The sequence below is a fragment of the Micromys minutus genome (genome assembly GCF_963924665.1).
Source record: "Micromys minutus genome assembly, chromosome: 1".
NCBI classification, from domain to species: domain Eukaryota; kingdom Metazoa; phylum Chordata; class Mammalia; order Rodentia; family Muridae; genus Micromys; species Micromys minutus.
This window is the reverse complement of record NC_137969.1, coordinates 151,663,629-151,686,853: the sequence shown is the minus strand read 5'-3', so window position 1 is coordinate 151,686,853 and position 23,225 is coordinate 151,663,629. Positions and strand designations below refer to the sequence as shown.

The 23,225-nt window shown below is 40.2% G+C and overlaps 1 protein-coding gene and 1 pseudogene across 4 annotated transcripts in view; one reads left to right on the top strand and one right to left on the bottom strand.

Moving 5' to 3' along the window:
* Positions 1-23,225, bottom strand: part of RASGRP3 (RAS guanyl releasing protein 3) — a 101,096-nt gene that overhangs the window by 45,929 nt on the left and 31,942 nt on the right. The window lies entirely within an intron of this gene.
* On the top strand, positions 2,759-3,757 carry LOC308416463 (UDP-N-acetylglucosamine transporter-like; annotated as a pseudogene). Its single transcript has one exon. The product of its transcript is annotated as a UDP-N-acetylglucosamine transporter-like (transcript).

The window sequence follows — 23,225 nt, the reverse complement described above, 5'->3', positions numbered from 1 at the left end:
GGCTCCAACAGAGAGGAAAGACAAGCAGAGTGTCAGCCTCAGAGCCTGAGTAAGCCAGTGCCATGGCACAGGGGACAGAGTGCACACGCTTGAGTAAATCCCCATTCATTAATTCCACGTTGATGACCTGAGCCAGCAGTTTTATTCTGCCAGTTTCTCTGTCTCCTCTAACACTCATGCTCAGATTCCAGGGAAAATGCTGGCCACTTACTAACATCCTCAAAAACATGCCTGGGGGTAGATAATACAGGGAACTATCTTCATTAAAAGTCTTGTGAATGATCTGCTAGTCACAATAAGGATGCTGAAGAGTTAAAATAGTAACTGAAACCAAGCTGATAGCAAATTTAGAACCAGAACATAACAGCTTCTGTGGTAATCTGTGGGGATTTTACAAGTGTGCCTGTTCCTACAATGGCTATCCGTTGTCAGTTGAATCTTACCACGTTATCTCATTTATGGCAGCTCCTTTTTAGTATTACCTTCTAATGGATAGCCCAGGAAACAAAGCGTGTTTTCCTAGCCTAGTAGCACACGCTTTCAATCCCAGCACTCTTGAGGCAGAAGCAGGTGGATCTCTGTGGGTTCATGGAAAGTCTGGTCTACAAAGAGTTCCAGGAAAAAGAGAGCATATGCATGTATGTATTGATCATATTACTTATCTAATTATCTTCTTACTAATCACACAAACATTCAATCTCCACCAAAATTTTAGTTAAAAAGATCATTTCTCACTACTTCAACATGTTATGTATAACTGAAAAATACAAACTGCAATGTCTAAACACCGCATTAATTTGGTATGACACTCTTTTACTGTTCTAGAAAGAAACATGCAGGACTAGGGAGATAGCTTAGAGCATGGAGGACATGCCACATGAGTGTGAGAACCTGAGTTTGGATGCTCAGAATCCACAGTCGGGAGTGGGAACAAATGCCCCAGTTGTTCCTGCTGTGGATAAGAGGCAGACAGGAGGATTCAGGTAGCCCATAGGCCATCTTGCCTGGGTGCAGAGCTGCAAACAGGAGTTCCAAACAAGGCAGAAGGCAAACACCGGACACCTGAGGCTGTGCTATGACCTGCATATGCACAATGGATGTGTATACAGTAATACACAGGAGTACACAATACCCGCCCCCAACACACACACACACACACACACACACACACACACAACAGAAAGAGACAGAGAGACAGTGAGAGACAGAGAGACAGTGAGAGACAGAGAGGGAGACAGACAGAGAGAGAGATAGAGGGAACTACCATAAGAACATTCAATGGCTAGGAAAAATACTGAAATATCTGGAATTGTCTCTATATATGAAAGTTAAGAAATACTTGAAACCTGACATATACTGGTTGTATGCACTGCAAATAAATGTGTTCTCATTTTGAAATTTCTTTTCTCTCTCTTTTTAAACTTTCCTGCTTCAACCCCCTCTTGAATGTGTTGGCAAATACAGACACATGTCACAATGCCCAGCAAGGTAATTTTCTATTTTGATATTTTATTTTCTAAAATTTAATGCTTGACTTGGTGAAGGCCACATTAATAAAATGTGATGAAAAACCAACCACCTCCTTTTTTTTTTTTTAATCTAGAAAAATCTCTTCTGTCATCTAGACATTCCTAAGGTTCTGGACTTGTGCTGTAACCTGGGCCACGTCTGAATCATTCTACCAAGTTCTTAACTGAGGTCCATGTGGATGGTAAGAGCGCTGTCCCAGCGTGTGCATGACATCGCAATGCCTCTTTGTTGTGTTTGCAGGTTCAAAGCCACAACCCTGCTTTACATAATCACCCCAAAGTCTGTCTCTAAAGTGACCAAGGTGAGGTGCAAGGACACAGCCTGTAGAGACATCGAAGATACTGATCACAAGCACCCTTCTCTCTGCAGATCGTGTACACTGACCAGTTCCGCCGCCCTCAGTGTCTACAGATTACAACATGGAGGCCTTTTGGATGGATGCGGCTCATAGATATAGTTGTTGTTCCTGATGGCATTTAAAATTTCCATTTTTAAAGCTATTTGTAAAATGATATAGAATCCCAGCTTCCACTTTAATATCTAGTTTTATGTGTTCGTGTAGAAATCCAGATTTCTGTGGTCTACACTTTCTAGCCAGCAAGTGCCTCCCAGGCTCGCTACATCTTCACTGTCTTCTGTTGTCCCCTGAGGCTGAGACCAAGTCACTTATCACTCAGTCATGTGCTTTTCCTTCTTTGGTCATCTTAGGAAGGGAACCTGGTGCCTGCTTGCTATATTGACATTTCCTCTGCCAACCCCACCTTCAAACTTTCTGGATGGGCCTCTGACATCACAGATTCAGAGCTAAAGAGGACCTTTCAGGCTAGAGCTTAAGAATGGTCCTATGTGTAGATTGGATAAGGAGGAAGACAAGGCCGCTACTGTGCTTACTCAAGTTTCCCTCCTGCTCACTAAAAAGGAAGGGTCAATGTAAGGTCCTGTAAGCCACATGTCATCTTTCACCTGGGCACGGCAGGCTTGCAGACTTCTGCTTTGTGTGCTGAGAACCATTAGGCTAACGAGGTATTATTTATTTGCATTCACGATATTCCTAAATGTCTATAAAACCACAAGGTTTGCAACTCCCTCCTATTTCTGTGGTTTTCTTTCATAATCTCAGACTGAAGAGAGCATTCAGTGGATAAAGCAGTTGGCGGCCTGGGCCTCACCGAGGCGGTCCAGGCTACAGAGCCGACGGGAGCCGGCAGTGCAAAATGAAGAAAAAACAATGTCTGCCAACCTAAAATATCTTTCCTTGGGAATTTTGGTGTTTCAGACTACTACGATGCGTTATTCTAGGACTTTAAAAGAGGAGGGGGCCTCGTTATCTGTCTTCTACAGGAGCGGTTGTGGCTAAATGTTTGAAGATAACGGCCTGCATCTTTTTAGCCTACAAAGACAGCAAGTGTAGTGTGAGAACACTGAATAGAGTGCTGCATGATGAAATTCTTAATAAACCCATGGAAACACTTAAGCTTGCTATTCCATCAGGGATATATACTCTTCAGGAAAACTTACTCTATGTGGCACTGTCAAACCTCGACGCAGCCAGGTTACACATCAGTTGAAAATTCTTATAACAGCATTATTTTCTGTGTCTATGCTTGGTAAAAAATTAGGTGTGTACCAGTGGCTCTCCCTAGTCATTCTGATGGCAGGAGTTGCTTTTGTACAGTGGCCTTCAGATTCTCAAGAGCTGAATTCCGAAGACCTTTCAGCTGGCTCACAGTTTGTAGGCCTCATGGCAGTTCTCACAGCCTGTTTTTCAAGTGGCTTTGCTGGAGTTTATTTTGAGAAAATCTTAAAAGAAACAAAACAATCAGTATGGATAAGAAATATTCAACTTGGTTTCTTTGGGCGTATATTTGGATTAATGCGTGTGCATTTGGAGAATTGGTATAAAAAAATGGATTTTTTTCAGGGATATAATCAACCTATGTGGATAGTTGTTGTTCTACAGGCACTTGGAGGCCTTGTAATAGCTGCTGTCATTAAGTATGCAGATGACATTTTAAAAGGATTCGCAACCTCCTTATCCCTAATATTGTCAACAATCATATCTTACTTTTGGCTGCAATATTTTGTGCCAACCAGTGTCTTCTTCCTCAGAGCCATCCTTGTAAAAGCAGCTCCTTCCGTGTACGGCTATGATCCCAAACCTGCAGGAAACCCCACTAAAGCATGGTCATGTCCCATCCTTAACAGGATTTTCACAATGGTGCCCTAGGAAGCTCAACATTAATCTTGCACAGAGGACTTCTGCAGATTCTATGAAGAAATCATCATGCTAAGTCTGATTATTCTGTTCAAATGGTTTGAAAATGTGTAGCCGTCAGAATGAAATGTGTATATTGTCTGCAACCCAAGCTTGGAAGTGTGTCCAGGATGTAGGGTTAGAGGGGATACTGGGAGGCCTTAAGTCTGAGCTCGTAATGACTTCAGCCTTTTACTTGCTGCAGAACTGTCCAGTGCAGCCTTTGCAAGAGCCCAGAAATGCAAATAAAAAAAAAAAAAAAAACCAAGGTTTGCAAGGTAGACCTGCCTACGCTTATCACATATTCTTAACCTTCCTCTTTCTGTGCAGATACATCAAGTTACATGAACTATTTAGATGGAAATTTATAATTGCCTATAAAGCTGTGAACAATTATAATTTCAAACCATTTTCATGTATCTGGGATCTTTATATTTATACAGAAGATTACTAAGAAAAGGATTGCTAAATTTTACTTGTTTAATTCCATAAGACTTGATAAAGTAGTAATCTGGGTTTGAATCCTATTTAAATTTAGTGTAGACAGAATCTCTCTGTGTGTCTTTTCACCATTTACTGCTTTCAGCTGAATGCAGTCTGGTTCTTTCTATACTAGAGCAGCCAGTGACTGGCACTAATGAAGTTCGCCCATCATTTCCCAGCTGTGTTTCTTTTCTCTTTAGTCTCATCATTACCTTAAATTGAATTTGTGTGTGTTGTCATTAAAACTTTTAAATGAATTTAAAGGGATTAAGTATTCATTTAATAATTGAAAATAAAATGATTACTGTTCAGTCTCCATGTGGAGAAATATAAACTATGAAACATATATTGTATGTAGTTTTGAAATAGAGAATTATCTTGTTAATCTGCAGGAGAAATTTCTTTTAATCTATAACTGTTGACAGAAACAGCAATCAAAATAGTATTAGTTCTATCAGTGGATCAAACTGATTTTCTTGCAGACATTCCCTACTGCTGTAATGTTACTTTCTTTTTTCTTTTTCTTAAAGCATATTACTACTTGTTTTTGTTTTGTTTTGTTTTTGTTTTTCTTAAGGCAGATTTTCATTATGTAGACCAGACTGGCTTTGGACTCACGAATATCTGACAGCTTCTATCTGCCAGTGATGGGATGAAGGGTGCGGGCCACTCTGACCACCTCACTACTTTGTTTTAAGTGAGTTGCTATTTAGAAGTTTTTATGTCTTAAAGCCCACTCTCCCCAGAAATACTCTGATCATGTGACTACCTTCCGGTTTCCTGTCTAGTGTTCCCATGAGTGGTTCTGGGAAGGAGCAACCATTTGCTTTAAAATAGTAGATTTTCTTTTTAACACTGGAGTGTAAGGATACAAATTATAAGTTATTTAATAATAGGGTCAAAGGAAAGAGAATATATTAGAAATAGTAAAATAAACTGGGAGACAAAATCCATTCTATATTTGGAATATAAGTTATTTAATTATTGACCATATGCAGAATTACCTATTGAATATACGATCTATTTTATTCTTTCATTTATATTGTAAATTTTAATAAATACAAACCTATAAAGAGGTAACTATTTTTTTATGTAGTTCTAATAGATTTTGTTAGATGGAGTTTGACTCAAAAAACACTATTATTAAGAACTGCAAGGTTCCCTTGGCGACCTTGGACTGGCTGTTTGATCTTGGCAGAACAGATGTACTTTCAACAGTGAACATGGCTAACCCATTCCATTCAGAGTTTCAAAGTGCTTAAAATGATAGAATATTTAATGACATTGCACCAATGAGGATAAAGTGATAGCAGGCTTTCTGAATGCCAGGTTTACAGTTTTAGAGATTGAATAACTCTATTTTAAGCATGGTGTGGGGCCACCACAGCATTCAAGCTTATGTCCTAGGACTTATGACTAAGTGCAACCCAGATCTTGCAAATATACAAAAAGAGGACAGATTCATGTCCTGCTCACATTAAAGCATTGTGTAGGCAAGTGTGGATTAAAAATTAATGGCTACTTAGATCTAGCCTACCCTGTCTTAACCCTACAGAAATATATACAGCAAAGCAATTGGATATTAAGGTTGTCATAGTTATAATACATTTTAGTTGTCTGAAAATCTTTTATGCATCATTTATATTTTTCTTTTCTAGTCAGTTAAAAAGTAATTGGGCTGAATGCATAGTCTAAATATTTATAAGAAATAATAACTTTTGGGGGAAAATGGGCTTGTAACCTAGACTGTCTCATATATATTGATGCTAAAATTTTGTGTAATATGGTTTGTGTTTTGACAACATTCAAAGATATGATTGTGTCATGCTTTTATAATAACTAATTGATCATTTAAATTTTATACTCTTAAAAAAAAGCAGTTGGCACACAAGCATAAAACCTGAAATTTGGGTGCCTAGCCCCCACATGGCAGCCCACCTGTAACCACAATACTGAGGTGACAGAGATAAGTGATACCTGGAGTAAGCTGGGTGCCTAGATTAGCCCCTGATTCTGTGGGAGGCTCTTCCCTATTAAGTAACATGGAGACCAGTAGAGGAGATCACCCAACATCAACATCTGGCCTTTACATACACATGAACACACTCATCTTCACCTGTACATGCGTGCTTCCACCACACACGTGTACATCTACCTAGAAGTTCTCACTACAATGGTAGTCACTAGTGAATCGCTTGGGTTATGCCTCTTGTCATTCTGTTGGAGATAAAACAATGTCCATTGACTTGAGCTACCTTTAGAAACTGTACCTCCTTGTGCTTAAAGGCGAACATCTCCAGTTCTGCATACTATATAGAGTATAGTGTTACACTTCATTAGCTTCCTCTTCCTGCTGCTCTGTCTGGGTTTGTTAACTACAACTAAGGATATCTGACTTCTCCATGCAGGCTCCAGGAAGTCACACTCCCCACTGGGGGCTTTTCAGGACAGTTTCCTGTGTGTCATTTACAGCACATGAATAAAATACAGTCACCAGTAACTGCTGACTAGAGAGGCTGAGCTGGTATCTTCCCATGTTTCTTTCATTGCTCTAAGGAGAGAAACCAGGAAGGACAGCTGCAGGACTGAGCCCACCACCCAGTTTCATCTTCCTGTTCATTTAAGTTTTCTGACAGTGTTTCAAGGGATTGCAGTGATAGGAGACGCACGGTGCCTTCCCACTTTCCAGGAGCATTTCTTCTTTAGTTAAGAGATTAGCAACGTTATTCTAAAAGATCCCTATGGACAAGACGATAGTGATTGGTCCATGTTTAAGCCTTGAATGTAGTGGCTGAAAGAAAAATACCCCACTGTAGTGAGCTTTCAGGACTCCATTCGCATGGGAGTAACTGTGTCTTTGAGATACAAACTGAAGAAAGCTAATTTTGAAGAAAAGCACTGAGTTACAGAAGTGCAGATTTTCTACCTTGAAGTTGTCCATTTATCATGTGGGCGATGAGAGATGACTGGGCTATTTGCTCACAGTCATGGAATGTATGTTCACAGGTCTGACATCAAAGAAATTTAGCTCATCTGATTAAAGTAGGTTTTTAATCCAGCAATCTAGAGTGAAGGGGGGTGGGGTCAGGAAAGGCCCACTGTGTTTAGCTGGTGGGTTCTGAGAAGCTGAGGCCATCCTGGGGATTTTTAAATGACTGAAGGCAGGTGAGGGGTGGGTTGTGGAAGGTCGTCTCAGAGCTCAGAGTAAGTTCTAGCACAAAGTACTTGCTCTGCAGCTCTGAAGTTTGGGTCCTGCCCCTGTCTGTCCATTTGTTCCTCCACATTGAACCAACAAACCACTAGCTATTTGAGAACCTGTCAGAATTTGGACTAACTTACCTACAAATTCTAATTTGTTGCATTTCTATCTCTAAATCCTAACCACGTCAGGCAGGGGGAATTATCTCAAGTAGGATAGAGGATCGAGATGTCCCAGAGGACAGACAAGCTTGCTACCAGCCTATAGACCTGAGTATAATGCCTGGAACCTGCAGAGTGAAAAGAGAGAGAGCTGACTTTACAAAATGCTCTCTAACTTACAGACACACACACACAAACACACACACACACACAGACACACAGTGTGGAGAGAGAGAGAGAGAGAGAGAGAGAGAGAGAGAGAGAGAGAGAGAGAGAGAGAGAGAGAGAGAGAGAGAGAGATTATGCCTAGTAATATTTTTAGATTTGGGTAACTCCAATCTTAATTTTGGGAAGATGTTTCTCTACCTTAGAAAACGTGCAGGAAATGACCTGCTCCTTATTAGTTGGAAGACAGTTTGAGAGGAGTCTTTCCTAGTGAGATGAAACTGAGGAAGAGCTGCATGCCAGAAATAAAAACTTCTTTGTGTGGCCTAAACACCGACGCTGCCATTATTAACTCACTGAGGCAGAGGTGGAGAGAGGCAGGCGAGGCACTGACCCTACTCCTGTGCTCCTCGGCTCCCAGCTGCCTCCGCTGCAGATACAGGTTCCCTACATACACAGCATCTTCTCCCTAGATCCCCTTTCTTCACTCCTACTCAACCTTTGCCTATAGTGTGAGGGTGAGAGTGTGCAGAGCCCTTAGAGGTTTCCAAACATGTCAAGGTTGTTTAGTTATTTGGTCAGTTTTTTTAATAACTTCCCAGAAAGAATCAGCTATGGGTTATGTTGATCTTTCTGGATCAGCAACTTTTCTTTAGAAAAATAAGCACAGGTAAGTTGTACCTCTGTCTCTTTGAAAAGTATAGATCCTAGATAATATTGTATTCTTATTAATGACATGTCTGATCAGTTGCTTGATAGTAATGTATAAAATATACTGCTGTCTGCATTTTATTTTGGAAACAAAATACCACTGGACTGATGTGCTACTAAACAAACAACAGAAAACTGTTGTTGACCTTCACGAGCAACACTTGGGGATTTCTTGTCCAATTCTTGCAATGTTTTGTTTGTTTGAACAGTTTCATCATATAATGATGTGGGGTGAGCACTCCTTTCATTACTTTAAACTCACTTCTTCTAAACTTCTAGTGGTTTGAGGTTTGGTTAAAAAAAAAAAAAAAGGCATGTGCCTTTTAGAGTAGCCATGAGATTTTGTAGCTCTTCATCATACCTAACATAGGGCCTTAGTTTTTGGTTTTATTTTGCTTTGTTCTGTTTTTCTGCCCACATGGTTCCTTTGTTCCACTGAACTTTGGATGCCATTTCCTGCATGTTGGCCATGTTTTGTTAGTGGATTAAAAAAAATTTATTAAACTTCTTTCTTGCAAGCCAGGCCTGGTGATGCACACACTTTTCATTCCAGCCCTCCTTCAGCAGAAGCAGTTGGATCTCTGTGAGTTTGAGGCCATCTTGGTATACAAAGTGAGACTCAGGACAGCCAGTGCTATATCAAGAGACCATGTCCCAAGAAACTAATATATACACATAAATGATATACATATACATATAAAGATACACATACGTATATACATATACACAGGTATATACAATACACACACATATATATTGGTGTTTATGTATATATAGAATATATATACTAGTTTATGTATATATGCATATATATTGCTTTTTATATATGTGTACATATATATTGATATATACTTGTTGTTGTTGTTGTTGAGCATACATGAGATGGGATTCAGTTAGACTTGCTGGCCAGGAGTCCCAGGGATCCTCCTGTCTCTGCTCTTAAGAACATTATACAGCCAAGGTCTCACTCTATTTCCCAGGCTGGCTTCAAACTTACCATGCCGAAGAAAATGCAGAGTTAAAGTGCATGTGTCCGATAAGAGGTTTCAAAATGGCAGCACCCAGCTGAACATGATGACATTTGCCTGGCATCCAAGCACGTGGGAGAGGAGGGGCCTAGCACTGAGCGAGGGGCATGGTATGAGTGTGTGTGTGTGTGTTGTGTGTGTGTGTGTGTGTGTGTGCACCATAGTGCATATGTGGAGCTCAGAGGACAACTGTGGGAGTCAGTTATTGTGAATTGATGTTAAGATTGGACATGATTGGACAGTGAAGAGGTAGGCAGACGAGGTAGAAAATGGAAGAGGAGCAGAGATTGGGAGAGAAGCAAGATGGAGCTAGAGAAAGCAGACCTAGATCCAGGTGGACTTAATTGGTGATAGGTAGATATGAAGATTTTTAAGGTTTTCTGTAGGTCATTTTATCTCATACAGAAGGGCAGTTTGTATCTTTGTCCATTAGGTGTAATCTTATTGTGCAGAGAAGTTTTGGATTGAGAATTTAATATATATATAACCTACATAAAAGGCTGGGTTTTTTAGAGTCATGTTTGTGCTGGGTGATGGAGAAAGAACACGATGGGGCAGTCCTGTCCACTGGGGCAGAAGCAACAGGGCAGGCAGAGTGAACCGCCTGGGAAGGGAACTGTTCAGAGAGTATGGCTTGTGGACCATGTGACAGTCTGTGTTCGGCTCCACATTAGATCACCATCGGAGCAGTGAGACCTCAGGGGACAATAAAGGGAGAAGCCTCCATTTTAATATTTACTACAGCAGGTTATTGCCCCCAACCATGTGGGTTTCAGGGATTGAATTTAGGTTTTCAGAGGTAGCAAACCCAAGTAAAGATGAATGATGGGAAGAAAAGAGTGTAAGTACAGATATAAAGAACACTGAAAAATAAAATACCTTAAAGTTCTGTGATAAAAACATAAATTTTACTTATGTCATGTTGTTTACTTTTGTATATATTGAAATATTCCACAATAAAAACTAGAGTTTGTGGTTGTTTTTGTCTTCTCTTTGGGGCAAGGACTCAGAAAGTTGCCCAAACTGGCCTTGAACTTCTAATCCTTCAATTCCAGTCTTCTAAGAACACTTTGTTCTTTTGTAAGCTTTAAGTAACTCTGGAGTATATCACAATGTTTCAGAAAAGCAAACAGGGATCTTGACCTTCTCCACTCTGCCTTCCAACACACATCTATGATTCAGCTTGGCCAAGTTGTGTGTGATTCTCGGAACACACGTTTTCAAAATACCCTCGTTTTCTTCTCAACAGTAACTGTGCATTGTTGGTGCTTGCTTGTTTGTTTTTCCTCCAGCTCGAATGTCACCAACTCCAGGAACCCTCACCTGGCTCAGCCTGATAGAGCTATCTCCATTTCTTGGACTTCCATAATACTATATTCACGCATTGCAATGTGCTTATTGCAATACTTGAAAACATATACATCATTGACAAGACAGTCATATTCTATGAAGGTAAATTCCCTCCAATTATCCACGCTTAATGTTTAAAAGTACATAATGAGTCATCTTGTATGAAAAAACACTTTAGAGTTTTTTAAAATTCCTTTTGATAACTTCTACATGAAGGGACCTGTGAACTAAACTGTATTTATTAAGTTTTTAAACAATTTACATTTACTAATATCTTTAGATTTAGGGAGTAACAGTCCAAACAACTTTCTAAGTTCATGAATTTCTAAATTTATCTGTCTTCCATTAAGTTGGTAGGAGATAATATACAAGATAAGTTACATAATGTTTTATGCATGCTGTATTTCATTAATTTTTACAGCTGTACAGATTGGTCCTCAATTCTTACATCTTACTCAGTATCAACATCATAAGCTGAATTAGCTGAAGTCAAAGAACTTCTAAAGAGAGGTTGAAGGAATATATATATATATATATATATATATATATGTGTGTGTGTGTGTGTGTGTGTGTGTGTGTGTGTGTGTATGTGTGTGTATGCATATACACATATATACACATATACACATATACACATATACACATACACACATACACACATACAACATACACACATATATACATACACACACATATACATATGATGTCAAGAGATATCTTACATTGATTCTGTTCCTGATGCTATTGGCTCTTCTGTAATAATGGTCCTCAGAGACACTTTGTGTGAGTGAGTGCCAATTTAAATATAGCTCTCAGCAAACTGTCACTTTTGGCAAATCTACTAGGCACATGGTCATGACCATTCTTTCTACCTGTCATCATCAAGGATAGAATTATGCTTGTCTGTTGGCAGGGGCTGAGTTCTACAGGACCACCCTGTACAAGACACAGGGCACCACAGTTGAGAAAATAGTTCACTAGTGAAAACTGAATGAGTATGTTCAGGGTAGGAACTAAAAGATACATGGAGTGTGGTTATGAATCCACAGAGCCTGAGAATGTTTTTCTGTCTGGTAAAAGTCTACTAATGGAAATGGCAAATGTATTGGTCATGATGCAACATCAACTGCATGAGGAGGCCAGCAGTCTGCATTGCGCAGTGGATGTCGTTCTCTAGACAGCATCCTTATGTTAAAAATGCATTGGGACTGTTTTCAGCTAGAGTCTCATCCTGCTGGCCTTTTAAAATGTAAAGTACTCCACTTTTCTGAAGTTCGCTTTCTTTTCTTAAAGTACACTGTTCACCACAATGCTATATACTTTCTGAATGAGGTGAAGGTAAACGTTATTTTCTTTCCCATTCTACAGCAGGCAAAGTTTAAATACTGACTACAAAAGAAACACAGACAGAGGCAGAGACATCTCAGGGTCATCTGGCTGGGAAGAGAAGTGGGCCACAGGGAAACCTGTACAACCACCCTTCAGATTGGTCACTTGCCCATGCCACAAAAAATAATGAACTCTAAACCAGTCTGTCAACTCATATGACTTTTGAGTGACAGGCATTCCATGCATAAATGAAATACTTTCTACTTTGAGAAAGCAGAACTGAGACCTGAGCAAATTCCAATGTTCATTCAAAGTGAACTTGCAGTGTGAGTATCTCAGAACCAAATGTGGATGTGCTTGGTTCTTCAATTTAAAACCACTTAAAATTCTTGAGTGCTTAGGAGCTCCAGGAGTTGGTATTAAGTTGAGATTTGATAAGGAGCATCCTTCATGATTACAGTACGCCTGGGAAAGGAGACACTTCTCCTGAGGTCCTTGATTTCAAGTCTAAAGCGTCCTGCAACAGGGAGCTGCATGTGCAAATTTCTAGGCATGACTTTCTTACATGCTTTCCTCAGTTAATTTACACAGAAGACACCAAGGAAGCCTGGGGCAAAGAAAAAAAATTCCATGCATTGCTGAATGGAAAGAAAATGTCCTAAAAGCAGAGGAGAGACTGTGTTGGTTTGTAAATTTGGAGGCTGACTGACATAGGTTGATGACTGTGTCTAAGTCCATTTCTAGCTCATCATTATCCCTTTGGGCCAACCTTGTAGGTATTTGCCACATTACAAATGCCTCAGACATGGGAGAAATGCAATTAAAATCACTTACATATTCTCTAATGCAGTTGTCTGTGGGGTTGAAAAAATTAAGCAGTGGGAAAGCAATAACTAAAATGAAGCTCTGGGAATAGATATAAATTTCCCATGTTATTTTCTTCTGCGGTAGCTCTCTGCCAGGTTTTAACAGGAACATGTTCTTAATTAAAATTCTGACTCTATTTATAATCCTAAAGCAAATCAATGTTATAATAATATGGCACCTAATGGGGTGGTGATGGTCCAGCTGATTAAGGGAAAAGATGGAACAACATTTGCAAAATAAAGAAGCCTGCAGAAAATAAAAGAACCAATCCTATTAAGCAAGAGCTTAAAAGTTATTAGTATAGTTGAAGCTACCTGAATCATGTCAATAATTAGACTTGAATAAAATTCTTCTATTACAGTGGGGACATCAAGATTTACATTTCTTTGGACTCCACTGACAGAAATGAAATCCATAATGATAAAACTATAACCAACCATTTCACTGTCTTTCCTTCTTTTAAAAATGTTCTCTTGTATGCTTTTGAAATGTGCAGAAAATTCTGATTATTGCATTAGACAGTAAGGGCTAAACTACATTTTGGATCAGTTTATGCATCAGTTCAAGACTTTTTTTAATTAAAAGAAAGTAACTTTAAATAATCCACTAGAAAGGTTATTATAATGGCTTTTGTGGCAAAACACTATGTATTTTTATTTTCCCTGGATATTACTCCTTATAGCTACACTCATGACCACCAGATGTCCCTTACAGCTGTTTTTATGATCTTCCCAACATACAGATAATGGGGTTCACCAGTAAACAATGAACATATTGGAAAATTGACCAACAGTAGAGAGTCTCAATTAGTCTAGTAAGTGAAGACTCTTTATACTGAGAAAATAACTGCAGAGAGGAAGTTAATAAGCAGGTTGGAATGTGCTGCTGCTCTCTGGATGTACAGGCGTTTTAACCAGCAGAACTCCCAAGAATTGCCAATGCTTTTACGAGGCAAGGGGAGTATATGCAAGCGAACAGGCTGGGTTCTTTTAAACATAATCCACCAATTATATGATTAACTTTTTATATCTCAGAAATGGGCCCTTTCAATGATGTTAATCATGTCATCAGTGCTGAGACTTCAATTCTACTACATTCTACTACAAATATTACATGAAGCCAATATTTTTGAGTCTGTGACTAAGATGGATGTAGTCCTCCAGTCAACTGCCCATAAACCTTATTTAATACCACCAACAATACCCATCAGTCAGCATACCTCAAACTAGTCATAAACCAATGCCTAACAGAAGATAAAGACAAACAAGGACATTTTTCATTACAAAAGACAATTCAAAATGGGCACTCTGATGATTTAATTGAACCCTGTGTTCCCTTGGATGATAGCATAAATGAAGAAATTCCTGGGATTTACAGATAATAGATTATTTACACTGTGTAGCATTCTGCTACTACTTCCTCCATGACTGTGGATGAGTTATTTATATTTTCTCATTCTCAGTCTCCTCTCTACAAACAATGGTCTGATGCCTACACCCCTACATGAAATTGTTCCAATGCAAGAGAGTGCCAGTGCATTCCCATGTAAAAAGGCATTCTGTTGTTTTAACCCCAAAGATGAATTCAAAGACCAAAGCACAGTGACTTTACACACCATAAACTCTGGAAGGACAGAGGCCACCTAAAATAATAGAACATGCAAGACTTTAGGTCTCAAAGAAATGAGAACATGACAGCCCAATGGCTAACTCCTAAAGTTAATGAGTAACTGATACAAAGAAGAAAGAAGGGACAACAGGGCCATATTTTGGGGAAACAGGTGTCTGTAAAGCATACAATCTGTCAAGATATACAAAACATGCTCTACATCATAAAATTTCATTCACTATTGTAAGACATCCAAGAAATCAAACATTTGAGTTTGCTACATATAATCTTCACGGTATAGCTTATGAATGATGTCAAAATTCTGAGTCCATTTTTTGTGTCTCTGCCTACCATTCACTAAATTATGCCATTTCCTTGAGCAGGGGGAGCAATTTCCATCAAAGATTGGAGCCTTTGTATCCTCACAGTTTTTGTATATGAAATTCAACCAAGCAAGTTTTTACATTTTGTTTTTCAAAGTAGTGATTTGTCTATTGAACATCTATAATCCCTTTGTCCTTTTCATTATTCCTTAAAGAATATAGAATAACAATGACAAGTCACATCTCCAAGTGAGATATAGATGATTTAAGTCACACAGGAAGATCAACATAGGCTATTTGGAAACAATATGACACAGAACAGGGAGAATGTGGACATCATGTAGATGGTCCTAAAGATATTTGTACTTTACTGCTAATTCCACTTCCCCAAGAAGTGCTGCTAGTCATGTACTCAGGACTTCATCAGAACCTTCCCATTTTAATTAGTAAAATAAAGGCAAGAGCCAGTGATTGGGCAGGAAAGAGAGGTGGAGGAAGAGGGTCAGAGATCAGAGGATGAGAGAGGGCCGAGAAAGAAGTCCAAGATGGAGGTTGAGAAGGATCAATTGGATCCAGATGGGCTTTATTGGCATTAAGTAGCTATGAACATTTAGAGATTTTATAGGTCTAATATCTTACATAGAAAGGCAGCTTGTATCTTTATCTATTTGATGTAATCTTAATGAGTAGAGGGTTTGTGGATTGAGAGTTTTATATATAAACTTGTATGAAAAGCTATCGGGCCTTAGAGTTGTGTTTGTGTTGGGATTTGGGATAAAGAAACACCCCAGGACTGAGGCAGTAAACAGGCAGGATAAAACCGCCAAGGTAAGGGAGTCATGAAGACAGAGTGAGACCTCGGGGCTGATGAAAAATAAGCCATTTTTATTTTTTAATATTCACTGCAACAGCATCATGATCTTCTATGGTGTTCATGGAGTCCTGGAACTTATCACCTAAAGACAGTAAGGGACAAGTCAAATCCCCTGGAGGTAATTCTCCATGTCCCAGTTTAGAGGACAACAGTGAGAACTACTATTGATTTGGGCTTACTTTTGGCGGAATTGGGTGAGTAAAATTAAAGATCAAAGTTTGCCTTTTCTTTTTCTATAAATAGGTTGATCTTCAAAATATGTAATCTGGTCATGATGACTTTGGGAAAAAATTTTATAATTTTCTCAAGTTATCCACTTAATGCTTATTTACTCAGTGTTCTTTCTGATGGTCTGACAGGCTTTCCCGTTCCCCTGCTCCTAATGTATTACACACAGCCTTTTTTGTTTGTTTGTTTTGTTTTTGCTCACTATAGTTTTGACAATTATCCAGGTGAAGGAATGTAGAGAGGCAGAAGAAATTTATAAAAAAGCTCAAGAAGTAGCATTCTGTGAAGGCTCTACCTGACTGATGACCCAGGAAAACCACAGGTTCACAACTGGCAAGTAAGACAGCCAGAGTCTAGGTGCAGAGCAAACAGTAAGATGACAAGACTCATTGCAAAACAACATGAGCAGCAGCCATCAGATCTCCACCTGCCAACTCCCTGCCATGGAGCCCTTTTCATACCGAGCTACACAGACCTAAGCGTGATCACACATGCATAGGAGTGATGTTTATTGCACATTTGCTGTACCAAATGATGGGCAGAGGTGTAGGTATTTACATAGAATATACGTGGAAAACCTGTTTGTGACTGAGTCAGTCCTTGGCTCATGGTTCTTTAACTTAACAATTGTTTCAACTGGATGATAGTGTGGAATCTGTATTAGTGGTATCTATATTGGATAACTTAATGGGTGATACTTTGGGAGTATCACAGGGATAGATTTTGTTGTTTCTATGAATAAGCAAATAAACAACCTACTTGAACAACCAGCCTTCTAAGTTGAACCATACAAACAGGTGTGAAACTAGTTTCTCTGCATGGGTAAAGTAGCTATCCTCCAAAAAGAAAAGGAGTTATGGGAGAAAAAAAAAATGATGGAAAAACCACAAAGGACAACAGTGCTGTGCATTCCAGACAAATAACAAGCTCTTAGTGCTGGATTTACCAACACAAAAGTTTGCATTGTGAACTGTTTCTCAAAGAGGACAGAGCACACCATCAGTCAGCACCCCTGTGTGGTCTGGATTGGGACTGTCATAGAGGAAACTCACCCTTCCTTTTGTTGAGCATTCAGAAGGCCATTGCACACACATATTGTGTATCTAATTGTATTGGGATAGAAACACATTTGCATTTCCTGGGACCTTCAGATGGTGGGATTTACATACAAATTCCAACTTTTAAGAAATGTATATGGTCAAGAGCCTGATCCCTGTGTCATTTCCACTTATTCCTAAGCACCTTCTGAGTGTCAGTTTCTTCAATATACAAAACACAAGCATGATTCGTAGGTTGCAATGGGGTTCTCTTGATAAACCTACCTTAACTTAAAGCTAGCATTCGTTGAAAGTGCATTCAACAGGTAAGTATTGAAAACAGCACAACTCGGCAACAAGGTGCTCTGTTGGGTACCAGTTGTTTGCCCTTCTGGTCACCTAACTAAATGAGAGCTTAACTTGCACAGCTACCCAGCCGATAAAGGAAGGGCCAGTGAATGGCCAGATCAGCCAAAGATCCAAGATCAAGATTCAAAGCAGCTTCCTCTGAATTCCTATCATGTTCACATAATACAGTTATTAAGTCAAGGTTCCATGAACAAAGGACTGGCTAGGCAGCACATAGCATCCCATGCATGTTCTGTCAAAATATGGACCCCTGTGCACACCATTTGGTATTGGGAACGCACAGTAAGCATATGCTATGCTTGTTGATGCTATTCTGTATCAGCAACAGAACGCTTCAATATTTTTTTTCTGTTTCTGCATTGGGATACATTCACTACAGTAGAAAAAATGTGCTGCAATTTCTTCATTTCTAAAATTCATGTGTTAAACTCAACATTGTATAATTCATATCCAGATCTGAACTGTATATATTATTTGCATGTAAAATTAATGACTTTTCAACTATTCGTACTTTAAAAAGTTGGGTTATCACTTCCTTGTTCAAAATCTGTGGGCATTCACAACTTCAGTAGTTGGATATGTTTGGTGGACAGGAAGTGTACACCCAGAGCCTCATGGGTGCCTAGCAAGTGCTCTACCACTGAACTCTTCATCATCCCTATATATTATCATACATTTCTTGTCTCAACAGAGAATAGCCCTTATTTAGACTTCAATAGTCATTGTATTTTATTATGGGATGGTCCATAATTCTGGAGATATAACGTCACTGGAGAGGTTTGGTTTTTTGTTTGTTTGTTTCCTCACTGTTAACCCATGAAAATGTGAATGCTAGTAAGCAAGAGCTCTCAAGAATGGCCCAGGCAACACCAGCCTTCTTTTTTTTTCTCTCTCTCTCTATAGCACAATTCAAGTTTATTCCATTTGTTCTTGCAGCACAAAACTTAAACACAGCATTAGTCAGCATTTGGGTGTAGATGAACTAGGATACTTATGAGGAACCCAACTGCGTCAAAGGTAATGACATCGTGGAAACATTAACTCAAATATACCAAAAATGCACAAAGTCTTGCTCCATATTGCTTAGAAAGATTGTTTCTTCATTTACAAAATAGAATCAGGACAATTTAAATTTTTTAAATTTTGCATGCAAAACACTGCAATTGCTTATTTATGAAGGAGGGTACTCTTACCAGCTTCTTCTATGCACAACCAAGTATACAATATTACAAGAAGAAAACAGCAGCTCAGCAGAAGGTAATAAAAATCAAGGACACATATACTGAAGCTCCCTTTATCAGGGGAAAGAAAGAAATGAATAGAAGGGGATTTCTTTGCGCTTTCACATGCTGCAGTTACCGATTTCTTCTGCACCCAGCTGGTTCTGGAAAGGTGAACTTGTGCACAGATCTACACGGGCTATGCAAGTGCTGTGTCAGAACTCAAATCTACATGTGCTGGCATGAGGCTGGGGTGGGTGGGGTGAGTGGGCAGACCTGTTAATACGCTATCCACCAACAGGCAAATTATCAACACCAGCCTTCTTAACATAGACAGGGAAGTCACAGGGAAGATATCAGCTGACTCCGGGACCTCACAAAATGGAATGGAGAGGAACAAAGAATTTGAGCAATTCTTTTTCTCCTCGGACACTCCAGGTTTGACCAATTCTTCCAAATTATAAGGAAAAGACTGAGAAGAGCTTCTGGTGTCAGACTAGCCTCTTCTTGTCACCCCACCCACAACCCTTCCCATGGAGCATCCGAAGCTGTCTCCTTAGGAATCCTGGCTTATGAGGTGTCACAAGGTCAGCTGTGCCTCAGAGACCTGTCACAGAACTACCACACCCTGCATGATTTTCAGTCCCTCTTCACATACAGAAGGTGATGTGGCTGAAGAAGACTGGGTATGCCCTCAAGCAAAGGTTGCAAGCAAACTGAATGATTTGAGCCCTGACAACAATCCATCAGTCATCCTGGGGACTAGGCTCACCTTAAGCAAAACACCGTCTCATGGGGCTCCACATGAGTACAGCCTCTCTCTGGTCCCTCAGGACTGTCCACACTATCCAGAAGAGGAACCTGCCTGATCATTTTACTGGCTCTGACCCAGAGTTCTGCTGCCTTTAGAAGCTACACCACCAATCAGGTTTCTGCCTATTCTTCCCTCCACTTGGGTTAAAGGTCCCTGAACAACAGCTCAGTCACACTGCTCCTCCCACTTGGCTGATCTCTCCAGAGCAAGCTCTGTCATCGAAGACCTTTATAATCCATCTTATAAACAAGGGAGAAAAAGAACCAACCCAAAGCACCACAAAACCACTGAAAGGAGGAGCTAAAGCAAAGTGTTAGCTTTAAAGTCAAGAGAGCTCGTGAGCTTATGGAAGAAAAACATAAAGTCAAGCATTCAATGAACCAGAAAGCACGCGTAAACACCGATGCCAAGTTTGTTCTAAGTGTCGATTTAGAAGTACATTTTACAGACTCTTACTGCTACATAGATCTTTTTTTCTTTCTTTCAGAATTCACAAGGAATGGTCAAGTCAGCCATAGCATTAACTCACCAGATACTTTAAACAAATATGCTTTCAAGTTTTGGTGGTAAAATAATAATAAAACTCCAGCTATTGGCGCCTATTGGCTACTGCCCACCAGTTTACTACTTTGTGATTTAAATCCCAACTATGAACCTAAAAATAAATTTTGGATACCTATAAATTAACTTCTTTGCTAGACAGAGATCCGGTCTTGCATTCTCAAAGTTAGGCGACACAGTAGCTAAAAAGAACATAGTCTTTAAAAGTTAGTAAAAACCCAAACTAACAAGTACAAATAAATGTCCTTCTGTATAGTGTCACAGGTACCAAAATCAACATGAAATAAAAAGTTGGTGACTCGCAACACACACACACACACACACACTCACACACACTCACTCACGCACGCACACACACACCCCTCTGCTTACTTACTGAGGTAATTTTGTCTTCCTCACACCAGCACTCGGCCTGTCTAGCTGCCAAGTGTGGAGCATACCAGAGCAGCTGTTTCCTTCCAGCCAGGCTGTGTGTCTTAACCAGTCATATGCACCTCCTGATAAACACTGTGCAGTGCCAGGAGGTCAGAAACTGAAGATCATTATTCTCCCCATTGGCAAACCTTCTCCTAAGCTGTGGGTTGGCTCAGCCCTTGATTAGCATGCAGGGCAGTGCATTCCACCATTTGTTTTCTTTTGGAGACAAATGGCCCAAGAGCTGCTAAGTCTCAGGGAGGGTAGGTCACTGCAAACAGAAAGCTGTCTGCCTTTGCTTGGGGCTGGGGAGGCTGAAAAGCACCACTCTCTTGTTTCACTGAAGTTCTCTCTAGGGTGTCTAGTCAGCAAGAAAACGGAACCAGGAGTTCAGTCAGCAGGTGGAAGTTGCTCTGTAGGCCAGGTGCCCTTAGAGCACATCAATCTACTTGGTTTCAATTTCTCAGAACTCCTGGCTCTGGTTTGTGTGGTTCTCTAGACAACTATGGGGACTGTCCATAGGAAGGCAAACTTTAGCCCTCTAAGAATGTTTAGTTGTGTGCCCTTCCCACCTGGCACACCCTCTCAAGGCCAGGTCTTCTACTGCAGCCAGAGCTAGGCAGGAGCAAGTACCTAAGGGGTGAAAAAAGATCTCATGCAGTTTTGTCCAAAGAGCCAGAGGAAATGATTTCATGGCTTCAAACCTCACTTCCACATAGTTGCCCTGCAGTGTCAACGTTCTGGGGAACAACAGAGCAGTTGAGATTGGCAGCTGGGGTGGCTGGGAAGAGAAATGATCATCTTGCAGACAAGCTGCTGAGCAGCCTGTGTTCTGGGAGGCTGGAGCAGGCACAGTTTCTGTGCTGCTCACAAAGGAGGAGGGCTGCCCCGTCCACCGTGTTGAATTCATCCTCCCCACCTCACCCCTGCCATCTTTCTTGCTTAAGGAAATTCTTGGAGTATGTGACTTTAGATATCTGACCTTGAGTCTCTGACTTCTTGGAATATCTGGAATATCAAGGTGATGCTCCCTAAACCTCTGTTGGAACTCACCCTTTAAAGTGGAAATATGGCCGAGAGTCAGCTTATTTGGGAAGGAATAAGGAAAGGGTGTCTGGAGTCCCCCAGGGAACTTCTGAGTCATAATTATCCTGCTCAACTGCTAGCATTGATTTTTAACAAGTGTAACACTCAGCACTCTTAGTACAGGAGCTTGTTTGGCCAATCTTCCAGAGGTCCATCTTACAATTATTTGTGGTGAAAATTAAACCAGAAATTTCCCCCTGTATAAAAGAAAAGAAGGGGGGAAGAAGAGAGTAGATTTCTCAGGTCTAACATTTTACTTAGCTGTGAAAGCTCAGTGTATACATGGAAAACACTGGAATATCAAGACCTATCGGTGAGACCTATCAGCAATTGAAATGAACTCCAGATCCGGGAATGGGTCACTTCCAAAGACTTTTCACTCCTGCGTGGATGACTCAGTCTCCATTCCCAAACAGAAAAGGAAGCCTGCTAATCACTTCAAGTACTCTTCTGGCTTATTTATATGCCATGTTTACAGTAACAGAAACTTCTGGACCTAATGACACATATCAGTCACTTCATCTGAAACTGACTAGGTCTTTTATTCTGATAATTCATTATGTACCACATGGTCAAGGAAAGAAAGACTTCTGGAAACTATTCAGTGACTAACAAAGCAAACAATATAGAGATTCTTTGCCAATTCTATTTACAGCCAAGAACAGACCGTAGTGGTACTTACGAGACAAAATGTCAACTTGGAGAACAAGGCATTAGCCCTTTCTACTCTGGGTCTAGTCAGGTGACTGGCAGCTCTATAATGATGACATCTTCCAACCTTTCAAGAGAAAGAGCACTTTTCTAACTAACTTGCTTACAGGTGTCCACCATTTCCTTCAACTTCAAAGTTCTGCCTCTTCCTGGTTCCCCTTCCACTTGGCTTGATTCTCCTACCTCTTTTGATCCTCACTGTCCAACACACCTGTCCTAGACCCTCACATCTGTTCTACTTTCTCATTTGCTTCCCTCTTAGCACACCTGTCTTCTACTCAGCACACCTGTCTCCAGGTCAGCACACCTGTCTCCTGTGGGTAGATATTAAGATGATATATGATTGAACAGTGGAGAGGTAGGCAGGGAAAGAAACTGGGGGAGCGGAAGAGGAGCCAGGGGGATAAGATTGATAGACAGAGGCAAGATGGAAGCTGATGTGTATGTTTCTCTCGGCACATAGCTTGATGAGGTTGTTATGATTATTTCTAAGGGTTTCTATGGATCTATTGATCTTTTCTGGATAGGCAGTTTATATCTTTGTCTGCTGATTGTAAGTTTATTCTGTAGAGGGTTTGTGGATTGAGAATTTAGCATATAAACCTGTTTGATAACTTAATGGATGTGAGTCATGTTTGTTTTGGGTGGTGAAGGAAAGAAACACTCTGTGTTGGTCGGAACCACCCCAGGCAGAAGCAACAGGGGCAGTAAAGTGAACTGCATCTGAGATAACAGAGGTGGCTGGAGTGCCAAGTTAGAGATCTCTGCAGTGCCAGATGGCCCTGTGGGAGCTGGCACTAAGCAGGATAAAAGGTTTCTTCTTTCAATATTTACCACAACAGTCTCTCTCTCAGCACACCTGTCTCCCTCTCTGCACACCTGTCTCCCACTCAGCACACCTGT